Below are 7,100 nucleotides of genomic sequence, written 5' to 3' on the forward strand. Positions count from 1 at the left end.
TTTATTGTTTTAACAAATTTTATGGTCAATATGTTTTGAATACAAATGTGCATTTAACAGTGACAATCCTTGTCAAAGTACTCAAAAAGTTGGGTCATTGCACCATTATCGTTACCATTATTGTTTGACCCTAATGGCAACGATAACAGTAAAGGTTACCATAAATGTGACAAATTGATAGCTTTATACTGTTATGGTAACAATATCTATAATGGTAACAACAGTAAAGGTAGTGTATCCTCGTAATTTTCAACTGCAATCAGATTGAACACCTTTTATTCTTCAACCAGATTATACTATTTGATTACAAATTTCAAGGTGGGTCTCACATTTGATTACAATTACAGAGTAGGTAAACAACAACAAAATAATCAAATGGGACCCACTTTTTATATTATCGTATTACTTTTCAACCAGGTAAACGTAACCTAAAATCATGAATCTCACAAAATGACTTACTTCCAAACATATCTTAAAAAATGAATTCAAAGCAAAAAGATCGAATTAAAATTTCTAAATTCCAACAAGTTGGAAACAATACATAGACACCATAACATTTATTGCAGATATGCATAAAGTGCTTATGATTTTTTTTTCCCCCTACAGTCTACTTTTTCGTGCGGGGCCCATTGACTTGGCCATTTCTCTGAGCACAAACTTCTGAATTTTTCCGGTCGATGTCTTTGGAAGCTCCGTCGTGAAGACCACCGTCTTTGGCACCATAAACCGCGGCAACTTCCCTTTACAATACTCAATAATCTCCTCCTCTGTCGGTTGTCGAGTCAATCCTTCTTTCAAGCTCACAAACGCACACGGCGTCTCCCCCCAAAACTCATCTGGTCGTGCCACCACCGCCGCCTCATTCACCACCGGATTCATGTACAGAACTGATTCCACCTCAACGCTGCTCAAATTCTCTCCACCGCTAATAATCACATCCTTGGATCGATCCTTTATCTCTAAATACCCATCTGGATGCATCACCCCAACATCTCCGGTGAAGAACCACCCGTCGTTTGTCAATGCTTTCGATGTCGCTTCTGGATCTTTCAAATACCCAAGCATTATCGATCCGCCTCTCACAACAATCTCTCCACTGGAAGCTCCATCTCTGTTCACGCTTTTTCTAGTCTTTTGATCCAACACATCGACCGCCTCAACTGCTAGCATCCGTACCCCCTGCCTCGCCTTCAATCGTGCTTGCTCTGTTTCCGGCAGCCGATTCCACTCCGACTTCCATGAGCAGCAGATGATCGTCCCTCCACTCTCAGTCAATCCATACCCATGTGTGACAACAAACCCCAATGATTCAGTTCGAAGCAGAACTGTCGCAGGCGGTGGTGCTCCGGCAGTGAGAATCTTGACCGGTCGATCAAGTGGTCGATTGTCAGGGGAGTTCGTTAGCATATTGAGCACCACCGGAGCTCCACACAAGTGTGTCACGTGATGACGACGAATTAACGAAAAAATCAATGTCGCATCAAATTTCCGAATACAAATATTTGTGCCGCCTACGGCGGCGATTCCCCAAGGAAAGCTCCACCCATTACCATGAAATATCGGTAATGTCCATAAATAAACTGATTTCTTAGGAACTCCCCATTCCAGAAGCGAATCGAGCGCCACTGTGAAAATTCCCCTGTGACAGTGAACCACTCCCTTCGGCGACGAGGTTGTTCCAGACGTGTAATTCAAAACGATCGGATCCCACTCGCTCGCCGGTCGTATCCATTGGTACTTAGAATCCCCTCTCCGAACCATGTCCTCATACGAATCAACAAAATCGGAGGATGACAATGACGAATCTTCCACCACAGTATCGTCGGCAATGAGGACGAGCAATGGTCGTTTCGTCTCCGGCGGGAAAAAGGCCAAAGCCTCGGAGATTACAGCACAGGAGGCTTGATCGACGAAGATGAGTTTGGATTCGCTATGGCGGAGGAGAATGGAGACTGTCTCTTATACACATCTAGATGTGTATAAGAGACAGGAACCACTCCCTTCGGCGACGACGTTGTTCCAGACGTGTAATTCAAAACGATCGGATCCCACTCGCTCGCCGGTCGTATCCATTGGTACCTGTCTCTTATACACATCTAGATGTGTATAAGAGACAGGGTGTAAGTGGTGGAGTTGTAGATGATCGAGAGGCAATCGCCATAAACGACGGCAGCTCTTTCGATAAAGCCGATTGGAGTGAGGGGAGAGGAATTAGCTGGGCTTGGCTTCAGATCTTCCATAGAAATTGTTTATGCTCTGTGTTTCTCCCTCTGCTAGTATTAAAGACGGTACAGTTTTGTATGGTGATGATAAACAGACGTAACTATTAAATTTCCATGCACACGTGGATATTTCCCTCCATATTTTTACCTTTCCAGGGTGAATCAATATTTAGTAAAATATTTATGAAACACACCAAATAAGCATTTAATATAAATTATAAAATGTTTAGTAGGATTTTCAAAAATAAAAAATAAACAAAAAATATTTACACAAACATTAATTATAGTTATGATTGACATTGTTATCTAGGTCTATCACATACCTTGATAGAACTATCAGCATTACCAATAATAGAAATTGATACAAGTCTCGTTAATAGATACGGATAAAAGTTTATCAATGATAGAAATTGATATAAGTCTATGATTAATATAGGTTGATAGAAGTTTATCAGTATCTATCAACATTTCTTTTTACTATTTCAGTAAATAGTTTGATATCTTTCCTATCGGTGAAAATTTCTCAATTTACTTGTTAATTTTTTTAATATATTATTTTTACAATTTTTTAGAAATATCCATAAGTCGACATTTTATCAATATTGCCATCAAATTTTTTGTAAAATTAAGATCTCGATATTTCTATTTTAAATCTTGATAACAATACACTTTTTCTGAAATATAGAAATGATCTAAATTTCTAACTACCAGACTCATCTTAGGAGTTGTTTGGTTGAAGGTTTTATAAAATTTCTGAAAATAAATGATATCCGAGAATAATTAATTCCTTGATTATTAAAAAACAATAAAGTACTAAATTATATGTTTATTAACTAAATTTCATTAATTCTAACTTATTAATTAAATATATTTTCATTAATGAAAAAATAGAATTGCATCCTTTTAATAAATTTTTATTGTAAAAATAAGTTAATAAATATTTTAATAGATATTATTGATTTATTAAAATAAATATTTATATTTTTTTTGTTAAATTAATATTAATTATTTAATTAATTAACTATATTCAAAGTGAAATGATTTATAAAATAAAAAATAGATAGAGAGGGGAAAAGAGAAAACTCACTATTTTGGAAGAGAATAGAAAATCTTTTATTTGTGAAAAATGATGATGCTTGGGAATTACTTATTACAAAGAGTTGAAAACTGTGAAAGAAACTTAGGATTTTGGCACCTGTATCAACTTTCATATAGAAAACTCTCCAACCAAATGATTCCTTAGGTATTAATGCAACAACTTTCATTTCATAGATAATCATTACATGTAAATTTGAAAAGCTCCATATCTCTAATAATTATAATATATAAGTTTATACATGTGTTTTAAGTATTTTTTGTTGTTTCTGTTCCGACTACAATGATATAAAATTTTCGGTCACATAATGTAGAACCTTCTCAAAATAATTTCTCATAAAGGAGATATTAAAGATGAAAAATACTTAGGAGCATCCCGGGTATCATCTATCTTTGTGCATCCTATTAAATTGTTCAATTATAACTTGTCATGTGAGAAATTTGACCTTTTCTCTCTTTTGAATATTTGAATTTTTTTTTATTTGAATAGTGAGAAGAGATGCACAAAGATAGGTGATGTCCAAGATGTATTGTACTATCCATCAAAGATTTTGTTCAATCTACTTGAAAATGGTGAAACTAAAAATAAATAAATAAAATAACAATAAAAGCCTCTTGAGAGTTGTGTGTATTAATTAAAAGTATTGTAATTTATAAGATTCTGCAATGTATTCTCCCAACATATACATATTGTAAAAAAAAACATTCAAATAACTTAAATTTTTAATAAAAATAATAAATTGCTTTAGATTTTGTCAATATTTTGTCATACTTTTTATATATATATATATATATACACACACTTAATTTTAATTTTTTCCTTCAATTGATCGAAGTGATTGGTTTCCATATTAGTTTCGATTGTGAATTAACTATTTACTTAGTTATGAAAAAAAGAAAAGAAAAGAAAAAAATACTAAGGGTCCATTAAATAACGTTACCATTTCTCATTTCTCATTTTTCATTTTTCATTTCTTGTTTTATAAGAACTAGAAATAAGAATATATTTGATAAAAAAGAATATGTTTGATAGTTATTTCTATTTTCTATTTCTTGAAAAAAAGAAATAGAAATAGAAACAGAAACTTGTTTGATGATTTTTTCTATTTCTTGAAAAAAAGAAACAAAAACTTGTTTGATGAATTTTTTTTATTTCTTGTTTCTTGTATTTTTCTAACATTTTCTCTTATTTTATAGTCTAAGTATAATTTAATTATGTAAAATAAAAGACATCTGGCATGCATTAAATTATAAAAAATAATTATAAAACATTTATATTATCAAATATACATAAGTCCCGATGCAAAATTAATAATTATAATACAGTTGTTTTTATCATTCATATATTGCTAAAATTTGATTTGCAATATTATTTTTCACTCCATTCATTTGTCTTAAATGATGTTGACTCAAGTCTGACTTAATTATGTTATTATGTAAATGTTGTGGTTGTAAAATATTAGAGTGAACTTAAATGAATGTCAAAGTAAACAAAAGTTATATATTGTAAAATTCTAATAATTGACATTTGCTGACATCATCGTCATACCAGATTATGTAAATGCCCTCATCTCTATGTCTTCTTACCCTTTTACTGAAAAGCAAAACTAAACTAAAACTCTTCTACTACCGCCGAAAAATGGAATTTGATCGGTAAGTAAATTCAATCTGTGTCGATTGGGTCTTAAATTGATCGATAATGGGGATAGGATGAGTCGTTTCGGAGTTTAGAAATATTATGAACTATGGTCTTTTTGTTTATTTTTTTGGTTTTCGATGTGTTTTGAGGTTGAGGACGAGTAGAAAAAGAGAATATGAGTGAGATAAGTGAGAGTGAAATTGACGAGAGCGATACGAGAGAGCAACACTAGAGAGAGTAACACTAGAGAGAGTGAGACTCATGAGAGCGATACCAGAGAGAGCGAGACTAGTGAAATAATATCTAAAAAAATCTCTCTTGAAAAAGAAGCGAGACCGAGAGAGAGCGAAAAGGAGAGAGAGAAAGAGAGAGATAGAGAGAAAAAGAGCGTGAGAGAAAGAAAGAGAAAGAGAACGAGAGAGAGCGAGGCTAGAAATTTTTGACCTAATATATTGTCATAAAACAATTTCATGTTCACCTTATGTGGATCCAAAATCAAGACAAAACATAAACATCAAAGGTTAATAAGTTGCAAAAATTTTGACATAATATATTGTCATAAAATAAGACATCAAAATTAAGTTAAAAGAAAAGCATTCCAATGAGAAAAAATATCGAAATAATAATTTAAAAAAATAATAATAAAATTTGATATTTATTGTCATAAAACTTTTGATGCTAGAAAATTTTGACCTAATATATTGTCATAAAATAATTTTATGTCCATCTTCGGTCAAAATTTGATGCTTTTCGTTGGAATTCTTTTTTCCCCTTACTTTATGTTTTACTCTCTTTCTCGCTCTCTCTCTCTCTCTCTCTCTCTCGCTCTCTCTTTAGACATTGTCTCGCTAGTCTCGCTCTTTCTGGTATCGCTCTCGTGAGTCTCGCTCTCTCTGGTGTCACTCTCGCTGATTTCACTCTCACTTATCTCACTCACATTCTCTCTTTCTACTCATCTTCAACCTCAGAACACATCGAAAATAAAAACAAAAAAAAAAAACAAAAAATACTATAGGTTCACAATATTTCTAAACCCTAGAATGACCCACCCTATCCCTATTACTGGTCAATTTAAGACACAATCGGTATATATTGAATTCACTTAATTACCCATTAGATTCGATTTGTCGGTGGCAGTGGAAGAGTTTTAGTTTAGTTTTGGTTTTCAGTAAAAGGGTAAGAAGACAAAGAGGTGATGGCATTTACGAAGACAAAGAGGTGATGACATTTATGTAATCTGGTATGCCGATGATGTTAGCAGAGGGTTAATTAACATTATTTTTAAAAAATGGGTCATCCGTACAAATTTCTCATGAAGTTTGTGTGTTCGTTGATGTTTATGAAGTTTGAATGTTGTGGGGGTGGGTAAAGTTCAGTTATAATCGTTTATGGATGTTTATGAAGTTTGAACGTGTTGTGGGGGGTGGGTTGAGTTTTGTATAGATTGTTTTGGGGGGAAAGTTCGAGTTTTTGTGTGTTCGTTCTTGTTTATGAAATTTGAATATGTTGTGGGGGGTGGGTTGAGTTTCGTGATACTCGTTTTGGAGTTGAACTTGAGTTTTTTGTTTGTTTCTAGAAGTTTATGACATTTGAATGTTTTTGTTTTGTTGTAGGATGTTGTTCGGAGATGAGGTTGGACGATTGTTGAAGATGTTGTGTTCTAGACGTTGTTTTTTTTATGTATTTCTGAATACATATTTCTTGACATTGTTTTCATCTTATTTCTTTCATGTATTTCCGAAGACAAATTTCTTTTATAATCTATCTTTTAATTTTTCTTTTATTTGTTATAGTATGGGCTTTGCTTTGGTTGTTTTATTTATTATGTGAGTCTGTTTGAGTTGGTTAATGATGCTTTAAAGGTTATTCAGATCAAATAAAAAAAAAATTACAAATTACAAATTAAATAATTTTAAAAGTCAATATTCAACCATTAAAGGAACGCCCGATGCAAAGAGGGTACCGTCAGAAGTTAGTAGAACTCTTGACGAGTGAAAGAGTGCGTCGTGAGTTATGGAACTCCCCACGAACTAGTGGGCCATCAAGAGTTACTGGAACTCCTGACAAATAGAAGAAACCATCGACGGCGTATATTACCCGTCAGGAGTTCCTATAACTCCCAACGCCCTATATTAGGCATCGGG

The 7,100-nt window shown here is 33.3% G+C and overlaps 1 pseudogene; it reads right to left on the reverse strand.

The window, feature by feature from the left end:
* Positions 1–368: 368 nt before the first annotated feature.
* LOC120069390 lies at positions 369–2,395 on the reverse strand (annotated as a pseudogene).
* Between the last annotated feature and the right edge of the window lie 4,705 nt (positions 2,396–7,100).

The sequence above is a fragment of the Benincasa hispida genome, unplaced genomic scaffold, assembly GCF_009727055.1.
Source record: "Benincasa hispida cultivar B227 unplaced genomic scaffold, ASM972705v1 Contig384, whole genome shotgun sequence".
Classification (NCBI taxonomy): Eukaryota; Viridiplantae; Streptophyta; class Magnoliopsida; order Cucurbitales; family Cucurbitaceae; genus Benincasa; species Benincasa hispida.